We start from the raw sequence: 23,188 nt of genomic DNA, 5'->3' as shown, positions 1-23,188 counted from the left end.
CGGAGGGACGGTAGCAGCCATGGTAGCGGCTAGCTGTTGTACGGTGGCGGCCATCTGCTGCATCTGGGAGGTCAGATAAGCCAGCGTTTGTCCCTGGGTTAAGGTTGCCTGGTGGGTCTCGGTAGCTAAGGTAGCTATCGTGACCTCCTGTCTTTGGATGGCATCCTCAACCCTCTCAAAGCGGTCTCTAGGAGACCCGGCGTTTGCTTGGTCCATTTCGGGCCAGATCGTTCTGTCACAAACGAGCTGAGAACCAAAATGCAACACACGGGAAACCAGGGATAGTCTGTAACCAGCTTTATTAAAGGCAATAGGCTGGTAGGAGACAAAACGGCAGATAGTAGGCAAGACGGGAGTCTTGGACTCAAAATGCACCAGATTGATGCATTTAACTCCAAGATTTAAAAAAAAATGCCCCCGTAACCCTAGAGGATCTGAGGTTCTGTTACGGTTATCTGAGAGAACCCAAACGCAGGACACGGCAGTGTGTTATAAAGGTTTTATTTGGAGGAGATAATCCGGCTGGAGAGTATCCACTGGAGCGTAATCCACTGAAGAGTATCCTCCGGAGTTTTAATCCACTGGAACGTAATCCACTGAAGCGTAATCCTGGAGCACAAGAAGAACAGGTAAGAATAAATTCAGGTGTAGCGAAAATAGTCACTATACTATAAGAAGGCTGAGAAGGCTAAGAGTTTTACCACTGGGGTTTAACAACGATCTGGCGCTGACAGGTTGTGGAGCCTCCGCTGATATACCATCCGTGATGGCTGATGGGAATCAGGTGTGTTGCAGAGGAGAGTGCTCAACTGTTTGCAGCTGGTGGAGATTTGAGCCGGGAGCCAGGAGTGACAGGCACCACGCCCACACAGACAGGGAAAGGGAAAACACACACACAAGGAAGGTGGCTGGAGAATGCAACCACCACAGTACCCCCCCCTTAAGGGACGCCTCCAGGCGGTCTACCAGGTTTACCAGGTCTTCCAGGGTTATCCCGGTGGAAGTCCCGTATCAGAGATGCGCCCACGATGTCTCGCCGGGGAACCCAACACCTCTCCTCTAGACCATAGCCCTCCCAATCCACCAGATATTGGAATCCCCTTCCACGGCGACGAACGTCCAACAATCGCCTGACGGTGTACGTTGGATGATTATTGATGATGCGGGGGGGTGGGGGAACACTCACTGGAGGAGACAAAGGACTGCTGGCAACAGGTTTCAACAGAGATACATGAAATGTTGGATGAACCTTCATGTGTGAGGGAAGTTTGAGTTTGACTGCAGATGGATTAATAATGGAGTCGATGATGAAGGGACCGACATACCGTGGGGTAAGTTTCTTTGACTCTGTCTTGAGTGGGAGATCTTTGGATGAAAGCCAAACACTCTGACCTGGTAAGTAGTTGGGGGCCTGGGTCCTGTGGCGGTCTGCGATGAGGCGGTTGCGGGCAGCGGAGCGGAGCAGGGCTGCTCGGGTGTCCCTCCACACCTTACGACAGCGACGAAGGTGGGTCTGAACGGAGGGAACAGCAACTTTCTCTTCCTGGGCTGGAAACAGAGGTGGTTGGAAACCCATGGCACAATGAAAAGGTGAAATACCTGTGGCTGCACTTAGCAGGGAGTTGTGGGCATACTCGATCCATGGCAGATGTGGGACCCATGACGAAGGGTTCTTGAAAGCCACACAACGAAGGGCCGACCCCAGATCCTGGTTGGCCCGTTTTGTTTGCCCGTTCGCCTGAGGATGATAGCCAGATGACAGGCTCACCGATGCTCCCAGAGCCTGACAGAAGGCCTTCCAAACGTGGGAAATGAACTGGGGGCCCCGGTCAGAGACGATGTCGGTGGGGATCCCATGAAGTCGAACTACATGGTTGACCAGAAGATCTGCAGTCTCTCGGGCAGTGGGAAGTTTGGAAAGAGCCACAAAGTGTACCATCTTTGAGAATCTGTCCACAATAGTTAGGATGATGGTATTTCCTTGTGAAAGTGGAAGTCCAGTAACAAAATCCAATGCCACATGCGACCAAGGGCGACTAGGTACTGGCAGTGGGCGAAGCAGGCCAGCGGGAGGCTGGTGGGAGGACTTGGCGCGGGCACACACTGTACAGGCAGCAACAAAGGCCCTGGTGTCTTGAGCCATGGAAGGCCACCAGAAGCGTTGTTTGAGAACGAACAGTGTGCGATGGACACCAGGATGACATGAGAAACGAGAGGTGTGTGCCCACTGCAGGACCTTGGAGCGAACAGGGGTAGGCACAAAAAGACAATTAGCTGGGCAGTTACCTGGGCTAGGCTGCGCTCGCTGGGCCTCCCTGACCAATGACTCAATCTCCAAGGTAACAGCCCCTACCACGCAGGAGGCAGGCAGGATAGTGTCTGGACTGGCAGCTGGTCCATCGGAAGCGAACTGGCGAGAGAGGGCGTCAGGCTTGAGGTTCCGTGACCCTGGACGGTAGGTGAGGGTGAATGAGAAGCGGCCGAAATACAGGGCCCATCGAGCCTGACGGGAGTTAAGGCGCTTGGCAGATTGGATGTACGCCAGGTTCTTGTGGTCCGTCCATACAATAAAAGGGAGTTCAGCTCCCTCCAGCCAGTGCCTCCACTCCTCTAGGGCAAGTTTGACAGCCAGCAGCTCTCTGTTACCCACGTCATAGTTCTTCTCAGCTGGGGTGAGGCGGCGAGAGAAAAATGCACAAGGATGCAATTTTTGGTCTCGTTCCGAGCGCTGGGAAAGAACTGCTCCTACCCCGGTGTTGGAGGCATCGACCTCCACAACGAACTGGCGAGAGGAATCAGGGTGGATGAGCACAGGGGCAGTGGTGAAGAGTCTCTTTAGCTCTGAAAAGGCTGCATCGCACTCTGGGGTCCAGGAAAAGCCAGTTGTGGGGGAAGTGAGTCTGGTTAAAGGACCCGCCACTCTGCTGTAGTCCCTGATGAAGCGCCGATAGAAATTGGCGAAACCAAGAAACTGTTGAAGCAGTTTGACTGAGGTTGGTTTGGGCCACCCCACCACCGCTTGGATCTTCTCAGGGTCGGACCTTTCCTTCCTCAACGATGTAGCCCAGGAATGAGACTGTGTTGACATGGAATTCGCATTTTTCCGCCTTTACAAAGAGTCTGTTCTCCCGGAGTCTCTGCAGCACCTGCCTGACATGGATAATGTGCTCCTCCTTGTTACGAGAGAATATGAGGATGTCATCCAGGTAGACAAAGACTGATCGGTTGAGGAGGTCACGGAGCACATCGTTCACCATTGACTGAAAGACTGCAGGGGCATTCGTCAGTCCAAAAGGCATCACCAGATACTCGAAGTGACCGAGTGGTGTGTTAAAGGCCGTCTTCCACTCGTCCCCTTCTCGGATTCTGACGAGGTGGTAGGCATTGCGGAGGTCCAGTTTGGAGAAAATGGTGGCTTCCTGGAGGGGTTCAAAGGCGGAGTTAATGAGGGGTAGTGGGTATTTGTTTTTTACAGTAATGGCATTGAGACCCCTGTAATCAATGCAGGGCCGCAGTGAGCGGTCCTTCTTGGAGACGAAGAAAAACCCAGCACCGACCGGGGAGGAGGATGGCCGAATGACACCAGCAGCCAGGGAGTCATGGATGTAATTTTCCATGGATTTTCTCTCAGGGCGAGATAGGTTGAACAGACGTGATGAAGGCAGAGGGGCCCCGGGAAGGAGGTCAATGGGACAGTCGTAGGGTCGATGAGGAGGAAGAGAAAGAGCTCGCTGTTTACTGAACACCTCTCCTAGGTTATGATATTCAGTGGGGACAGATGACAGGTCAGGCGGCTCGATCTTGAGTGGTGGAGAGGCGGCCTCTGCTGGCGGTAGGGCAGACTGCAGGCATGAGGATAAGCAAAAAGAACTCCAACTAATGATCTTGCCAGTTACCCAATCAATCTGGGGGTTGTGAGTTCTTAACCAGGGATGGCCCAGCACTATGGGGGCCTGAGGTGAGGAAATTAGGTGAAACTGAATAAACTCACAATGGTTTCCAGACAGAATGAGGTTTACTGGCTTGGTGCGGTGAGTGACTTGGGCCAGGAATTTTCCATTTAGAGCATTAGCACTAAGAGGTGAATCTAACACTTCGCAGGAAATTCCTGCCTGAGCTGCAATGTCAATGTCCAAAAAATTCATCCGCCCCCGAGTCCACTAAGGCGAGCAGGGGTAGGGACTGTTGGTTGCAGCAAAGCATGGCTTCTAGCTGCGTTCTGGGTCGGGGGTTGAGAGAGGAGGAAGGGCTCGCCAGAATCCCCACAGCTACTGACGAGCCTGACCTTTTGGCAGACTAGGACAGGAGGAAACGAGATGACTGGTTTGGCTGCAATAAACACATTCCCCAGCATGGATCCTTCTAGCACGCTCAGATGGTGAGAGGCGGGCCCTTCCCACTTGCATGGGCTCATCTCCATGGGATGAGGCTGAGTAAGGAGTCGGGAAAGATCGGGGAATAGGGGTAGTGGCGGTTCCAATTTGGGGATCAAGTGAGAAGTCGCTGGGATTGGAGTGACGGCTAGTCCTATCCCTACGTCTCTCTCTGAGGCGATTATCAATCTTAATGGCTGTGGCTATTAAATTATCCAAGCTACCTGGATCATCCCTAGCCGCTAGCTCGTCTTTAATTGCTTCGTTCAGCCCCTGAAGAAAAGCATCCTGTAGTGACTCGTTATTCCAGCGTGAGTCGGAAGCCACTGTTCTAAACTCCACTGAAAATTCGGCTACACTACGGGAGCCCTGCCGGAGAGAAAGAAGGCGCCTAGCAGCATCCCTCCCCCGTACCGGGTGATCAAAACCTTTTTTCATTTCGGAAATGAAAGTATCATATGACCAGCAAATGTGTGGCTGGCTCTCCCTAACAGCTGTAGCCCAATCTAAAGCCCTCCCCCTCAACAGGCTCATTACATATGCTACCCTAGCCCCATCTGTGTGATAAGTACTAGGCTGCTGCTCAAAAACTAACGTACACTGGAACAAAAAGGCTCTACAATTACCCAAATCTCCAGCGTATCGTTCAGGTGTGGGAATGACAGCCTCTCGTAGCTGATGGAGGAGTGCGGCAGGAGGGGGGGGAGGGGCTGTCGGCTGTGCAGCGTGCTGCGGAGGAAAAGCCTGTGAAGTGAGCAGTTCTACCTGCGTGCCGATTCTTTGCACATTAACGGAGAGGTTCCGGAGAGTCTCCAATGCCTCACGGAGAACTGTATCATGATGCCCCACGAGAGCGCCTTGACTGGCCAGGGCTTGGCAGAGTTCGTCCGTAGTTTTGGCCTGGTAGCCGGTGTCCGCTGGGTCCATACTGGCCAGATCGTTCTGTTACGGTTATCTGAGAGAACCCAAACGCAGGACACGGCAGTGTGTTATAAAGGTTTTATTTGGAGGAGATAATCCGGCTGGAGAGTATCCACTGGAGCGTAATCCATTGAAGAGTATCCTCCGGAGTTTTAATCCACTGGAACGTAATCCACTGAAGCGTAATCCTGGAGCACAAGAAGAACAGGTAAGAATAAATTCAGGTGTAGCGAAAATAGTCACTATACTATAAGAAGGCTGAGAAGGCTAAGAGTTTTACCACCTGGGTTTAACAACGATCTGGCGCTGACAGGTTGTGGAGCCTCCGCTGATATACCATCCGTGATGGCTGATGGGAATCAGGTGTGTTGCAGAGGAGAGTGCTCAACTGTTTGCAGCTGGTGGAGATTTGAGCCGGGAGCCAGGAGTGACAGGCACCACGCCCACACAGACAGGGAAAGGGAAAACACACACACAAGAGAGGCTTCTCAATACTCAAATTTCCCCTCCTCGACTCCTCGACTCCTCGGTCCTCCGGTAGTGACCCGGAAATGAATTTCAGCGCGCCATTTTGAAGGACGTCTCATTTCTCTAAATGCACACCGAGGACCAAGGATCGAGCGTCGAGGAGGCTCTCTGGAGGAGCTATAACCGAGGATACACTGATGGTTCCTCCACGGCTCCTCCGCGGATGCATTTCCGGGAACGGTGGAGGCGTGACACACGGCCGGACTTATCTCAGCCAATGAAAGCTCTGCATGCATCCCCTGGATATTATTTTAGAAACTGCTCTCATCGCAACGCGATGTTTACAGTGAGAACAGCTGTGAGGTCCTGCAGAAAGCAGAGCAGTGTGTAAAATATATCACTCAGTATAACAGGCCTACATTATTCTCTTTATTTGCTTTAGTTTAGTAGATATATACAAACAAAGAGTCGATATTTTTCTAAAACCATTTAGTGCTTCGCATAATAAAATACACAACGGCTGTAGCCTGATTATGCTTTAGGAGCTGTAGGTGTGTGTGGTACAGTGTGTAGGTGTGTGTGTGGTACAGTGTGTAGGTGTGTGTTGTACAGTGCGCAGATGCGGCGGACAGACAGGTCTTAGTTGGTTTGGTGTCCTCTGCTTACTTTTAATACTTTTAATACAACTTTTGGCCCGTCATTTCAATTCCCCATTTCAGCCACCAGAGAGAGTGGGGGGGGATATATCCAGTCTCTGATTGTGTTACGTTATTATGAGAGTGCTCTCATACTTTAAATTGCATATATTTATATAAATATATTTGTGTGTGTGTGTCCGCATCTGTAGCCTGTTATTGTCTCATTATACCGCACTCTCAATGAATTCAAGGTAAATATCTGGGGGAACAATGTTCAGATGATCTAACAGAGATTATAAAATATGACAAAACACTCGACAGCTGATGCAGCTGTTGCCACGTAATAATGAACGGACGTCGCTTTAATATGACCACTCAGAGGAGAGGAGTTCTCATTTCTTTAAACGTCTGCTGCTTCCCCTCCTCTCTCCTCGGTTCCCCTCCTCGGTCCTCCGCTCGCATCTCCTGTGGGCGGGACTAAGTCTCGAGGAGGGGAGTCGAGGAGGGGAGTCGAGGAGGGGAAATTTGAGTATTGAGAAGCCTCTAAGGAAGGTGGCTGGAGAATGCAACCACCACAGGTTCACCCCCACTTAAAACCACATGGACAGGTTCCTAAATACATTTACAATTTTTTTTAAATAGTAACCCATATCCATGTTTATTTTTGGGTAGTAGATTTAAACTATAGGGCTATCACTATGGGCCTGTACCTGTTCGCTCTGCCATCGCATGAAGGGTCTGCTAACAAGCGACCAACAGAAAGGTTAATGTTAATGTTGTTGCACGTCACAAAGGCACGACACCTCAACCCCCCCCCCGCTACAAGTATATTTTAGATCAACACATGTTTTTAATGTTATCTGAAAGCCACTGATGTTATCCAACAACTTGGAAAGGCACAGAATAAGGTGTTCATTTGTTTGCAATCTGATGCCATTATATCCAACACACTGGTATGAAATATTGACAAATTGACAAACAGGCTCTTCACTTTGACACCAAATCTACCACCATCGTTTTGATTTTCGACTCCCCTCAGCTTTGTCTTGTGACAGGTGAATCTGTCACCTGCTACTCTGTGCTGCGACTCGGCTAGGAATGCTGCAAGGAGCACACGCGTTCAGCATTTTTCATCCGATTATGTATTGATAAAATGCTATGTATTTAACAAGTTTGGATATGTGGAATTCTTCGCTTGCCTGCTTCCATATGTTTGTAAGTTTATGAGTGCCCTCTCATTTCATCTGGTGTTGCTTATCATAGTAGCATCTCTCAGCACACACTCACAGCAGAGTGGGTAAAAGAGCAGGGTGACATGCAGAGCGGCTATCTTTGTTGACAGCCCGTGTGTGTGAGTGTCTTGATAAGGTTTTCCTCGTGTGGCACTAAAAACAGGTTATACGCAATATAAAGAGAGAGAAGGATGATAGAAATGTTGAGAGTGAAAAAGAAATCGAGGGCTGCAGGTAGAGAAATAGAGATGTGAGTGTGGTGGGATTGGAGGGTGGCATTGAGTATAGCCGTTTCTGTTCTGTGGGTACTAGGCTACTACTCATTCTGAGATAATTATATAATTTCATATCAATTTTTTTTTCAAAATTTCAAAAATAATCTGAAAGGTTTAACAGTCTCAAAAATAATGTAAATTTTAGGTTAAGGTATTACATGGAAAATAATGTATTTTGTTCTGGTAAGCAATAGATTACTTTGTATTACTCTTGACTCCACTTCGAGCGATAGAATTACTAAAGCACTTATATACTAATAAAGGACTGGCTTATCTAAAGCCAGTTGAGTAGCACTTGAAATGTTTTAGCTCTATGAAACCTGATGTACTTATATGATTCTGTTTTCTTCAAGTTTGTTCTTGTTGGTCGAACGCACTTATTGTAAGTCGCTTTGGATAAAAGCGTCAGCTAAATGCAATGTAATGTAATGTATTTTCAAAGGGAATTATCTCATTTTTCAACAAAACTATATAATTAATCAACTCAATGTTGAAATGAAGAAAGAATACTTAATATCTTCCTTTAGTAGACTTGTAATTATTATGTCCATACAAATTACAATAAAGAGCAATTAATCTGTAGAAAGAGATAAATAAGTGCTGTCGCACTGAATGACAAAAGGGATAGCACTGGGACAATTTTCATTCACAATACGAAAAAAACAGTGTTCAGAGCTCTCGGTTGTGTGTGTGTGTGTGTGTGTGTGTGTGTGTGTGTGTGTGTGTGTGTGTGTGTGTGTGTGTGTGTGTGTGTGTGTGTGTGTGTGTGTGTGTGTGTGTGTGTGTCGCGGTCAGGGTTGTATGTTGGTACTGTAGTAGCAGAGAGGACGCTCATGTCCTATCCCCTGCCAACCCTTATTAACACTGCGTGGCCCTTTGGACGGGAGTGTTTAGCATGGTATAATGAGTTTCCCTCCGGAGCAGCAGCCTTGAATGTCACTCTCAGTCAAATGCAAATTGAGTTGAGGTGGTGAAGTATGTGGGTGTAGCAGTGGGCACCATATTTGAGTTTGTTTTCTGATGGCGGAAGACAAAGCAAACATACATTATGCGCCTCTTATGAAAATGAGTGAGGGCAAACAGAGCAGAGGAGAAGGCAGAAACAGGATTTACGGAGTATTACGGATTGTGTTAGGGGACATGTTCTCAGCATGCTCTCCGGATAGACAAAATGCCAGAATAAATGCTACAGACAAAGTGCATTTATTGTGGGCAAGGACTTTTTGGCTAGACAGAGTCTCAATTATTCAATTAAGAGCCAACTGGCCTTAAATAAAACCCCAAATTGGATCCGAGGTTGCGCACTATGTATTGCACAATGAGAGGGAGTGACATTTTTATTGTTTAACCTTAAGCTGATGCGTTTGTGAAACACAACAGCCTCTACTTGACATTTGTTAGCAATGCTGGTGTAACAAAACGGGTAAAACAACTCGAAAATAGTCAAAATCCTGTTTGTATACTTTCATAGATAAACCAAAGGAATATTTACTGGCAAATAGGTTTTGAAAAATAAATATATTTAGTTTACTGTCACAAGTTAGACACTTCTATTATTGTTTGTTTGATGGCTCATCTAAACTCTCCTGTCATTTCAGATCCCGCTTTCCTCCAGGCCCTTGTAATCAGCTCATTTCCCTCACCTGGTCTCCTCAGCCCTTCCCCTCACCTGTTACTCATTCCCTCATCACTCCACAGTATTTATACCACCTCATTATCAGTTGTCCTTTGCCAGATTGTCTTGTCGTTTCCGCCAAGCTCTCCAGTGAGTGTTGTGCTCTAGTTCCGAGTTTTGTCCTGCCCAGTTTTCGATTCCTGCCTGCCTGTCTGACGGATTTACTGGTTTTGACCCTGCCTGTCCTTGACCTGAAATAAACTGAACATTACTATATACTGGTTGTATCTGAGTCGTGCTATTGGGTTCTGATCTGTACCTGTGATCGTGACAGTACAATCTGGCCAAACATGAATCCAGCCGACTCAGCGACAGAATCGCCTTCGCACGATATCGTGTTACAACGCCACGAGCAGCAGCTTACCTTCATGGCTGAAGCGATGCAGGAGATGGCCGCTCGTTACGAACGGACCTTTGTGAATCTCCGGGATCATCTTCAGACCCGTCCAGCAACGGTCCATGGCCCGGAACTAACTCCAGCTTCCGCTGTTCGAATCCAGAGTCCTCCGGCATCTCTGGAGCCCCAGGTTCGTGCAGACCATTCCTGGTCCAATGTTCCCTCACCTTCGAGCTTCAGCCTTCTGCCTTCCCAACAGAAAGATCCCGGGTGGCGTATATTGTCTCTCTTCTCACGGGCAAAGCTAAAGACTGGGGTACCGCCGAATGGGAAAGACAATCCTCTGCCTGCTCGTCTGTAAGCGTATTCTCCGATGAACTGCGTAAAGTTTTTGATCACGCTACACCCGGAAGAGAGGTAGCTCGGGAACTGTTTAACCTGGTGCAAGGAGGGAGATCTGTGTCCGATTACTCCATCGAGTTTCGTACCATAGCCGCCGAGAGTAACTGGAATGCTTCTTCACTTCTCGATGCCTTCTACAACGGTCTGTCGGATCGCCTTAAAGACGAGCTGGCAGCTAGGGACCTTCCTGCTGATTTAGATGAGCTGGTGGCTCTCTCCATCCGCATTGACTGCCGTCTGCGGGAGCGGAGGAGAGAGAGGGTTTTCTCCGTCGCCCCCCAGGCTCCGCCTCTCCCGTCAGCGCATGCTACTGAACAGGTGAGAGGAGGATTTTCTAACTCATCTGAACCAATGCAGCTGGGGCGGACCCGGCTCTCCGAGGCAGAACGACAGCGCCGCCTGCGGGACAACTGCTGTCTTTACTGCGGCCAGCAGGGTCATCTTGCCTTCTCTTGTCCTGTAAAAGACAGGGCTCACCAGTCATCCAGAGGGCGCTGGTGAGCCGTATGATGAATTTAGAAATGCCCTCTCGACCCCTAACCCATGCTCAGCTGAGCTGCTTGGGGAAAATGCACACTGTGGCAGTTCTTATTGACTCTGGTGCTGATGCCAGTGTTTTGGACATAACACTGGCCTTTCAAATGGGACTTGGTCAGGAGGCTTTGGAGAAGCCCATCAATGCTACAGCACTAGATGGTCGTCTTCTCTGCAGAGTGACACACCGTTCAACTCCAGTTCAAATGAGCATGTCAGGTAATCACAGCGAAACACTCTCTTTTCACCTTATCCATGCACCACATCAGCCTGTCATTTTGGTGTTTCCTTGGTTAAGGAGGCATAATCCTCATATAGATTGGGCTTCAGGGACTATTAGAGAGTGGAGTGCTCATTGTCATGCTGTCTGCTTAAGATCTAGTTCCTCAATTGATTCCAGTCAGCCGAGTATCTCTGAGTGTGAAGACCTTTCCGGTGTTCCCAAGGATTACTGGGACCTTAAAGAGGCCTTTAACAAAGTTCGGGCCACCTCACTCCCGCCTCATCGTGCTAATGACTGTCCTATTGACCTGTTACCTGGTACTTCTCCTCCTAGAGGTCGACTTTTTTCTTTATCGGCTCCTGAAACTAAGTCAATGGAGAAGTATATCAATGACTCTTTGGATGCAGGGCTTATCCGGCCTTCATCATCTCCTGCTGGTGCAGGTTTTTTCTTCGTGGGTAAGAAGGATACGACTCTGCGCCCATGCATTGACTACAGAGGACTCAATAACATCACTGTCAAGAACAGGTACCCCCTTCCACTTGTTTCCTCTGCATTTGAACTGTTACAAGGCGCTACTATTTTTACCAAGCTGGACCTACGTAATGTGTACCATTTGGTGAGAATCAGGGAGGGGGACGAGTGGAAGACGGGATTTAACACTCCTAGTGGACATTATGAGTATTTAGTCATGCCTTTTGGACTCACCAATGCACCTGCAGTTTTCCAGGGGTTGGTGAATGATGTTCTGCGGGATCTTCTCAATATCTGTGTTTTTGTATACCTGGATGACATTTTGATTTTTTCCAAGTCTAAACAGGAGCATGTGGTCCATGTTAGTCGTCCAGAGGCTCTTGGAGAACCACCTCTTTGTCAAGGCCGAGAAGTGTGTGTTCCACACCACAGAAGTCCCTTTCCTGGGATTTGTGGTCTCCACCGGAAACATCAAGATGGATCCTGAAAAGACCAAGGCGGTCACTGACTGGCCACGCCCTTCAACACGCAAGGAGCTCCAACGCTTTCTGGGTTTTGCCAGCTTCTACCGGAGGTTTATTCGAAAACTACAGTTTGGTGGCAACCCCTCTCACAGCTCTCACCTCTCAGAACATTCCCTTCCGGTGGTCCTCGGTGGCCGAAGGGGCTTTTGGTGAGTTAAAGTCACGCTTCACCTCTGTTCCCATTTAGATTTTTCCAGACTCTACTCGGCAGTTTACTGTAGAGGTAGATGCGTCGGACACTGGAGTTGGGGCAGTTCTTTCTCAACGGTCGGCCGAGGATCAGAAGATGCACCCGTGTGCCTTCTTCTCCCGGAAGCTGTCTCCAGCAGAAAGAAATTACGACATTGGAAATCGAGAACTGTTGGCAGTGAAACTTGCCCTGGAAGAATGGAGACACTGGTTGGAGGGAGCAGAGCAGCCTTTTGTGGTCTGGACGGATCACAAAAATGTGGAGTGCATCCGTTCAGCTAAGCGGCTGAACTCTCGTCAAGCCAGGTGGGCTCTGTTTTTCACACGCTTTGATTTTTCTCTTTCATACAGACCTGGTTCTAAGAACATCAAACCTGACGCCCTGTCTCGCCAGTTCCAGCCAGAGAGCTCTCCATCTCATTCTGAGAATATCATCGCTTCTACATGTGTCATTGGTCTGGTGACCTGGGAGGTGTAGGATAAGGTCAAGCACTCTCATGCTGAACACCCAGCCCCAAGTGCCTGTCCTGTTAACCGTCTGTTTGTTCCTGCCACTCTCCGTACCCAGGTTCTCCAGTGGGGTCATAACTCTCGCCTGGCTTGTCACTCAGGAGTGAGACGGTCCCTAGCCCTGATTCGACAGCGATTTTGGTGGTCTTCCATGGAGAAGGATGCCAAGGAATTCATTGCTGCTTGCCTAGTCTGCTCCCAAAATAAGACCTCACGCCAAGCTCCCTCCGGTCTTCTTCATCCCTTGCCTATCCCTCATCGTCCCTGGTCCCACATCGCCTTGGATTTTGTCACCGGACTACCACCCTCAGACGGTAACACAGTCATGCTCACAGTCATAGACCGGTTTTCCAAGTCTGCCCGGCTTATTCCATTAACCAAATTACCTACTGCCAAGGAAACGGCTGAAATCATGCTACAACATGTGTTCAGGCTGCATGGTCTCCCCAGTGACGTTGTGTCTGATTGGGGACCACAATTTACTTCTCGTTTTTGGTCCGAGTTTTGCAGGCTGCTGGGAGCCAGTGTCAGTCTCTCGTCCGGATTTCATCCCCAGTACAATGGTCAAGCAGAGCGAATGAACCAGGAGATGGAGACTGCCTTACGCTGTCTAGCTTCTCCTCCACTCCCTCCTCCTGGTCGAGGCAGCTTCTATGGGTTGAGTATGCCCACAACACCCTTCCTAGTTCTGCTACTGGTCTTTCTCCATTCCAATGCTCCCGCGGATACCAGCCGCCCCTTTTCCCGGCACAGGAACGGGTGGCCAGCGTCCCATCTGCACAGGCGTTTGTAAGCCGATGTCGACGCATGTGGTTAAAGGCCCGCTCCGCGCTCCTGCGCTCTTCCGACCGTTATCAACGGACCGCCAATCGCCGTCGCAAGCCAGCTCCACAGTACTCCCCAGGGCAACGTGTCTGGCTCTCCACATGGGATCTCCCTCTCAGAGTTGAGTCAAAGAAGTTGTCTCCTCGTTTTGTAGGCCCATTTCCCATAGCTAGGATTATCAATCCTGCAGCTGTCCGCCTGCGTCTGCCCCCTTCTATGAGGATTCATCCTACCTTCCACGTGTCCAAGATCAAACCAGTTAATGTGAGCCCTCTTCAGCCCCCCTCTACACCCCCACCACCACCCCGGACTATCGACGGGGAGACTGTTTACACTGTCCGTCGCCTCATCAAGTCCCGGCGACGTGGTAGAGGGTTGAAGTACCTGGTACACTGGGAGGGTTATGGTCCTGAAGAGCGGTCATGGGTGCCCGCTCGCAGTATCTATGACCCATCTCTCATTACTGACTTTCACCAGGCTCATCCCGATCAACCTCGTAGGACGTCAGGAGCCGTCCATAGAGGGGGGGGGGGTTCTGTCACAAGTTAGACACTTCTATTATTGTTTGTTTGATGTCTCATCTAAACTCTCCTGTCATTTCAGATCCCGCTTTCCTCCAGGCCCTTGTAATCAGCTCATTTCCCTCACCTGGTCTCCTCAGCCCTTCCCCTCACCTGTTACTCATTCCCTCATCACTCCACAGTATTTATACCACCTCATTATCAGTTGTCCTTTGCCAGATTGTCTTGTCGTTTCCGCCAAGCTCTCAAGTGAGTGTTGTGCTCTAGTCCCGAGTTTTGTCCTGCCCAGTTTTCGATTCCTGCCTGCCTGTCTGACAGATTTACTGGTTTTGACCCTGCCTGTCCTTGACCTGAAATAAACTGAACATTACTATATACTGGTTGTATCTGAGTCGTGCTATTGGGTTCTGATCTGTACCTGTGATCGTGACAGTTTACAGTCTAATCGGTCATTTTGGAAGTGTATAAGGGCATTAAATCAGAAGAGCTCATCAGCTTGTAAAGCAGGGGTGGGGAACCGTAGACGGCCCGCGAGACCATTTGGTACGGCACTCGAGGTCATTTATAAACACACGCAAAAAAGACAACAATTAAAGAAATCTAGACCGCAAAAAAATTAAACAAGCGAGTGCCTGTTTTTCCTGGCCACGGTCAGGGTCCTTGAACACAACATGAGCCTAACGTGTCATCGCGTGGTATATGTCTCGTCTGACAGGGGAGCAGTTCTGACGGAGAGGAGAGCACCAGAACACGGCTCCGACACTTCAGATAAGGAGCCGTACACATGCTGCAGTTCTCATTCATAACACTCCGTTCAATGTCTCACGATGGGATGCGCCTCATCGCGGAGCAAACAGAAGCATCAATCTCATTACGCCAATCCTGATTGGCTGGTGATCTTGACGTCAGCGTCAGGGAATCCACCCCTTATAAGTAGCTTGCGCTACATCGCATGCGTCATTCAAACACCTCTTCTCGCTTCAGAGCACATTTCGATGGTAGCCGGGCTAGCTTAACAATCCACAGACTGAACCCAAAGCTAACTTTCGTTCGACGGGCGCTCGCCGGCTACTCTTCTGCTTCGCAAGAAGACTGTTAATGCTAACACACCAGTTAGTATTACAATCGACCTCGCCGTTTCTTTCCTCGGAAATTAAGGTACACACCTGTTGCTAGCTTGCTTTCCCTCACTACCGACACCACGGTAGCGAGGACGTTTTATCTTTTTCTCTCACAGAGGAGGAAAAGATTAAAGAATATTAACACACCAGTTAATATTCTTTGAGAAAAAATCTACACCGTCCTTTTTTCTCCGGATTAAGGACAGGTTGGAAGAATTTTTTTTTTCTCGACAACGTACCTGTTACGAGCGGGTCCTCTCCACGCCACACGACGAACAATATGGACGCCTCTCTCCCTCACACCAGAGGAGTCAGGGACTCTGAGGCTCGGCTCTGCGGCTGCGGGTTGAAAATATCAGGCACAGACTCACACCAGGTCTGCTCGTCCTGCCTCGGGCTGGAACACGCCCAGGAGGCTATTGACAACCCCGGCTCGTGCGGGCATTGTGCCCGCTTCACCGTAAAGAGCCTCTGCCGACGGTTAGCACGCCAAGCTAGCTTGTCGGGACAGGACCCCCTCATGTCCGCTGATTTGCCGGCTGGCAATCAAGACGCGGGGGCGTCCGCCGCAGAGATTGAGCCCCGCACTGTGTCGGTCTGGGGCTCATCAACAGCGGCAGCTGCGGAACCGGAGTCCCGCGCCGTGTCAGGCTGGGACCTGGTGGCTGCAAGAGACGCGAGAACGGAGCCCCACGCTTTACCAAGCTGGGGCTCCCGGCTGGACCTCACCATGGTTTCGCCCGCGGAGGATGTCCTGGAATTGGATTATATGGAGGACGAAGAGGGTGCCTCTGAGTTCCTCCTGTCTGATTCGGATGAGCAAGAAGACGATATCTTCGTGTCATCGGCTCAGGCTGCAAAGCCGGGAGGGATGGCTGCTCTCCCGGGCGATAGCACACCAGCTTCGCCCTGTCTGAGCATGGACCTGCAGGCCGTGTGTCAACATGCCGCGTCCAGACTAGACATCCCGTGGCCCGAAATTGCCAAGGAGACCTCCAGGTCCCGTTACGAGGGGAAACATTTTCCCCAAGCAACGAGGACAAAGAGGCAACTGCTTCCTGTCTTCCCGGAGATGTTGGATGAGGTGTCGGTCTCGTGGAGAGACCGGCCCTTTAGCAAAAAGGCCCCAATCCAGGGTGCCTCCTAGACTGTGGCTCGGCCTGCTCCGCATACCGCCTATGGAATCTCTGGTGGCAGCCCACCTCCTACCGAGGCTGGTCCCGTCACCAAGCAGGAACCCCACGCTGCCAGCGAAGGCGGACCGATTCCAGTGGACCATGACTGAACGGTCCTACAGAGCCGCAGCGTTGTCCGCCAGGGCTTTGAACGTTTCCTCGCTGCTAACCGCATACCAAGCGGAGCTCTGCGAGGATCTGTCAAGCCATCTTGGACCGGCCGTTCTGGACGAGATGGCCGCGATCACAGACATTTGTCTCCGTGTTCAACGCTGCGCCGTCCAGGCCACGGGCAAGGCAATGGGGATCATGGTGGTGCAGGAAAGAGCTAGATGGCTCAACCTCACCAACCTCCCAGACCGGGAAAAGGAGGATGTGCTAGACATGCCCATCGTTCCCGAGGGGATTTTCGGCTCCGCTCTCGCCTCCATGCAGAGGAGATGCGAGTCGAAAAAGAAGGAGGACGAGGCCCTCCACCTCTGTCTCCCTCGAAGGGTCCAGCCGCTGCCTTCACAGCGGCAGTCCTTCGCCCAAGCTGCCTCAAACCCTGCTCGGTTCAAAGTACCAAAACAGCAGAGGTCGCAGCCTGCCCTGAGTCTCCAGCCCAGGCAGGAGACGAGGGCGAGTTGGCCTAGAAAATCTCCGGTTCCGGCTGCAGCCCAGGCGCAGCCAACCCAGAATTTCGGCCAGCAGTCGAGGAAGAAGAAGCGGGCGGCCTGACAGCCCCCCTTCTCCCCTCTGTGACAGAGCTGGAAGTCCACGGTTCCCCAGCTCTAGATGTGTTCCCGCTGCCTCGAGAGATGCCTCAACGCCATCCTCAAGTCCGCAAAAACACATGTCACAATATTGTTGTTGTTTCTCACATAAACCATTTTCCGCTGACGCATCCAGGCTTCAGGCCAAGGGCGCAGCTCAAAAAAATGAAAATAAAAACAATAAAAACAATAAACAGTCCGTCAACTGTTCCCCTTCTGAGAGCAGCTACGGCCTCTCTCAAAAGGCGGATAATAGACGGGTCTGTGAAGGCACCACCGTCACGCGCATGCGCAGTGCCGGCTGGGGTTGTGAAGGCACCACCGTCACGCGCATGCGCAGTGTCGGTGGGGATTGTCGAAATGGGGTACCACCGTGTTCAGACACTAGAGGGCCCCATAACACAACAAATAGAGACTCAGAGGGTAAGAGACGTGACATCTCCGCTGGCTCTAAGGAGCATACAGTGGAAGATGCTCACAACATCTGCTTGGGTTTTCAAGACAGTAACACGGGGCTACAGACTCCAATTCGCTGTCACCCCCCCTCGCTTCTCGGGCATTCTGTATTCACAAGCCCGAGGAGAGTCAGCCCATATTCTAGAGAGAGAGATCCTCTCACTTCTAGAAAAGAGGGCTATATCTATAGTACCCGCCGAGCAGAGTCAGAGCGGCTTTTATTCCAAGTATTTCCTCGTTCCCAAACGGGGAGGGAACGGGATTCGGCCAATACTAGATTTGAGGGTTCTGAACAAATATCTAAAAAGATACAAATTCAGAATGCTCACTCACACATCCCTGCTGCGTCTCGTGCGACAAAACGACTGGTTTACATCAGTCGACCTGAAAGATGCGTATTTCCACATCCCAGTATATTACCCACACAGGAAATATCTGAGGTTCGCATTTCAGGGGATCTGTTACGAATACAGAGTACTTCCCTTCGGTCTGTCTCTCAGTCCAAGAGTGTTTGTACGATGTACGGAAGCCGCGATAGCCCCGTTAAGACAACAGGGTATTCGCCTGGCGACCTACCTAGACGACTGGCTGCTTCTCGCACAGTCGGAGCAGGAGGCTATTACGCAGACAAATGTCCTCGTAAAGCACCTGCTCAACCTGGGTTTCATAATAAACACAGAGAAGAGCATGTTGTGCCCAGCACAGACTGTACTCTTCCTGGGTTTACACCTGAACTCGGTGCCCTTTACAGCCCGCCTGTCAGCGGAAAGAGTGAAAGCTTTTTTCAGAGCTTGTCTCGCTCATTTCCAGCTGCAAAAACATGTTCTCTTCAGATCATGCCTGCGGTTACTGGGGCTCATGGCGTCAGCCATCCTGGTCGTACGACTGGGACGCTTACACATGAGGGAGTTTCAGCGCTGGGTAGCCGCTCTAAAACTAAACCCCGCACGTCATGGCGCGCGGAGAGTAATGGTTACTGTGAAATGCGTAATGGCACTGCGCCACTGGCTGCACCCGACTTTTCTAGTACGGGGCGTGCCTATGGGTGCTGTCCTTTGACGGAAGGTGGTCACCACGGACGCATGTCTGACAGGCTGGGGAGGTATTTACGAAGGTCGTCCGGTGAGGGGTCTCTGGAGCAGAGACCTCCAGCGGGCGCACATAAATTACCTGGAGCTTTTAGCGGTGTTCCTCACCCTAAAACGCTTTCTGCCTTTTCTCAGAGGACATCATGTCCTCGTGAGGACAGACAACACGACCACAATATCGTATATAAACCGCCAAGGGGGTTTGCGTTCTCTCCAGTTACACAAGCTGGCACGCAAACTGATCTTATGGAGCGGCAGACGTCTCCTCTCTCTGAGAGCGACGCACGTACCAGGAGTGATGAACCTCGGGGCGGATCTACTGTCCAGAGGTGCACCACTATATGCAGACTGGACTCTACATCCAAAGATTGTGAGTCAGCTGTGGGTGTGTTACGGCAGAGCCGCGGTAGATCTGTTCGCATCAAAAGAAAACGCTCAATGTCAGCTGTTCTTTTCAATGCGCGATTTAAATGCACCGTTAGGCGTGGATGCGCTCGCGCACGTTTGGCCTCCGGGCCTTCTGTACGCGTTCCCACCCCTGGCTCTGATACCCCCAACTCTGGCCAGAGTGAGGGAACAACGCCACACACTTATTCTGATAGCTCCGCACTGGCCCGCAATGTACTGGCTGGCGGAGATATATCAGCCATGGCAGCTCCCACTACGCAGGGACATACTGTCTCAGGCGGGGGGGGCGATCTTTCACCCACACCCAGAGTGCTTGGCACTATGGGCCTGGCCCGTGAGTGGTGCAATCTGAATACAGTGGGGCTCCCTCAGAAGGTGATAAACACCTTCAAAAAGGACACATCTCTTTTCAATGTCCTTTCGGTATACCCTTAGCAAAAAAAGCTATAAAATCCTATAGAATCCTATAGAATCTTGTAGAAATCTATAGTATGTTATAGAACATAGTCGTATTTGTAAGCCATGCTAAAGAATTCTATAGAATACTATAGAAATCTCTAGATCATTCTGTAGAATACTATAAATGTGTACTTTTCTATAAACTTCTATAATTAAAACTATAACAATCTAAAGAATTCTATAGGACAGAACCGACTCATGACATATCTGTAGAAATCTATAGAAATCTATAGAAATGTGTAGAAATCTATAGCATTCAAAGAAAACATGCATGACATTTTCTCTCTAATGCAACCTATACTAAATTCTATAGAATTCTATAGAATTCTATAAAACTCGTCTTCAAATTGGAATAGAGAAAATCATAGTAATCTACATCATTTTGTGGAACTGAGCTGCTTTGCAAAAGCTGTATGGGTCCCTTCGAAATCTTTACAACTGTATACTGGATTATGTTCCCAATTAAATTATGTAACCTATACATAACCATATACAACCATACAACATATTGGAATGGAACTCTAAACTGAATGAATGTCACTGTCCTTGTAATCTGATGTAAATGCTCCAGAATTTCTGTGACTGCATCTGTATGTATACATTGATCACTTTTGTTATGTAACTAATTATCTGTTACAACTGGAGATTAAAGCTAAGTGACATATAACAATATCTATTGTTAGTGTGAGTCTGTTATAAACAACTCATTGGAGTCTGCAGTACTCTACTCTGTTTTGCAGTATATTATACACTGTAAAAAAGATCGTAATTTTACAGGAAATAACTGTAAATGTTTATAGTAATTATCATGTTTTTTTAAATAACTTGCAAAATCCTGTAAAATGGCAGATATTAACTATAAATTATCAACCCAAAACATTATTTTCAGTATTTTGACAATAACCACAAATAACGTTTATTTCCTTTTTTTACAGTAAATTTACTATATAATATTTACAGTATTTTTGCACTTTCAGAAAATAAATGCAGATGTACGTCAAATAAAAAGTATTATCTGTAATTAAATATGTAACTCGTAATATAAACGTGTATTACTATTATAAGACTTTAAGATTTTCTTTGTAATTTTAAGGTAATCATAAAACTGTAAAAAAAGCGTCAAATAAAAAAAACGTAAAATGTAATTAAAACCTTTTTACATACATACTTTTCTCAATATTCGATTGAATCCACCACAAACACAAAATATCCAATGTTGAAACAAAAGTAAATAATTATGTTCTCATTAAATTCCTAACTTACTATATTGTAAACATCTGCAGTTGACAATATCATTAAAAAAAATTAAAATGATAGAAAATGGAGACATTTCTGCAGGGAGGATCAAGGTTTAAAACACACACTGTTATTTACTCAACAAGTCACAGTTATCCTTGTTTTATTTATGTTGCTGTTTGTTTTCTCCCATTGGTCAATATACAGTAATAAGCCTTAGTCTTACAGTATAATGTATGGTTTTCAGATTCTGGCCGACAGCCAGAGCTACGGCAATTGAAATAGAATTCAGCCAAAACACGGCAGACAAGTCAGGCATGTTTGGAATGAGTCCACAACACTCCTGATTGGTTAATATAAACGTAATCGAAGAAACCTGCCAATGAGAACTGTCCGCTCATGTCGTTCACATTTGAAACATCCACGTCAGTTTGAGTGGGTCTCCTCCTGCGAGCTACAGCTGTCTGTATGTCTGCTGCAGGATTTTATGGATTAATATCGGGATCGTTTTACATCTACACGTTAAATATGAGCATCGGGACGTCAACAAAGAACAGAAGACTTGAGATCTGGTGAGTCCTGCAACTGTAATGGAGTTAAATATGTATTTAGATAATCCTTAGTTTGTGAATGTTTTATTTTTTATTTAAGGTTACGTTTCTTCTTCTAGTTAGCTGAGTTTCTTCCCATTAAGTTGGTATTCATCATTAATAGGTTGTTAAATGTTAAGAAGCCCTGAGATGCTGTTTCTTGCAAGATGTTGCGCCCGGGAAACCTGGATTAACAGGTGGCTGCTAACGTTAGTTTACAGTGTATTGCAGTGCTGCCCCCCCACCCTCTCGTCTCCAACACGGGAGAATTACACATAAACATGCAGCGGGGTGTCACAATGTTGTCGCCAAGTTTAATGTAAAGTATCACAGCTTTCTTATAGCGGAATCTAGTTTGTTAATGTTCAGTAACAGCTAGCATAGCATAAACAGCTAACCGCTAATGTTTGGCTAACTTGCTAGTTAGCTCTGCTCTATATATTACAAGCTAACATGACTAGCTAATGTCACACTGTGTGAACTAAAATACTTTTTGTATTACTACATCATACATGCTTGGTCCAAATCACTGCTAAAATTAATTATTTTTGAAAATGTATAGTAAAGAAACACTCAGCCATGCATGAAATAACATAAAAATAATACGGGTAATGTTTGACTCATGTTGTGCCTTAGAAGTGTAGTGATACAAACATGATTTTTATTCAAAAAGTAAGAAAGGGAAAAATATAAATTGGTGTTGATCCAAAACAGGTTAATTGAGGAATACCTGGAATCCTGAATGGTTAAAGTAATTTATTGCAAAGATATTTACAATTAAAACTCATTCGGGTCACTTTTGACACATGTTGGTTGTATGTTGTGTAACAAAGGGTTAACATGACGGCTGTGATGTTCACTCTTTTGACAGAGCACCAGTGGACAGCGAGGACTATGGAAGAGAAGATGTGATGGCTTTGTGTGGAAAGCTGCTGACACCAGCCTGTGTCCCTCATCAGTCTCTCCAGGCAGCGCCCAGCTATTCTTCCATCTTGCAGATGAAAAGACTTTGATATGTGAGTAATAACTAACTTGTGTCGAACATAGTATTGAATGTGGTTTAGTAAAGTATTTAAAAATACCCCCCATTGTACATGTACAGGACAATCAGACCTTGTTCAACAAAGATCATAAGACAATTGTTTTGTCTTTGAGGTACAGCCGCAGCAGAGAGTCTGAGTTTGAAGAAAGTACTAACATTTTATTTAGTGTTGTTTAATCAATCAATATTTACTGGTCTTGAATTTCCTCACTGGATTACAAAATGCTCGAATCTTATTGTACAGGGACATTATGCAGATTTAATCACCTGAAGATGAAAATATAGATTCATCGATATGTACCATTTTAAGGAAATAGACTGTTAGTGGTATTGACCGAAGCTCCGTAGCTGTAGCTAGGCGCTGCTAATGAAAACTCAAGTGCTCAATTTGTTGGTTTTTCTTTATTATTAAGAATTGAGCAAGCATATCTTCCTCTTCGAAATCCCAGTTGTACTTCGCTAACACGTAGTGCCTGGGAGGGTGTGTTTGATTGTTCCCACCCTTACCTCACTTATGGACTAGGTCATGTTAGACAAGCAATCCAGTAGTTAGTTTTAGGGTCACCTCCATTGTTTTATTTTTTATTTATTCACTTTAAGAGAAAGGGATTTCAGAAACAAGTCTCACAAGTTTGTCTCGAGGTAAAATTAACAAAAGCTAACTGTTGTTAGACTATGTTCCCCCCTTCTAAACTTATGAAATAATCAATGCCCTGATAATAACATCCATCATTATG

Source organism: Pseudochaenichthys georgianus, chromosome 6 (genome assembly GCF_902827115.2).
Source record: "Pseudochaenichthys georgianus chromosome 6, fPseGeo1.2, whole genome shotgun sequence".
NCBI classification, from domain to species: domain Eukaryota; kingdom Metazoa; phylum Chordata; class Actinopteri; order Perciformes; family Channichthyidae; genus Pseudochaenichthys; species Pseudochaenichthys georgianus.
Note: the sequence above shows the minus strand (reverse complement) of the source record.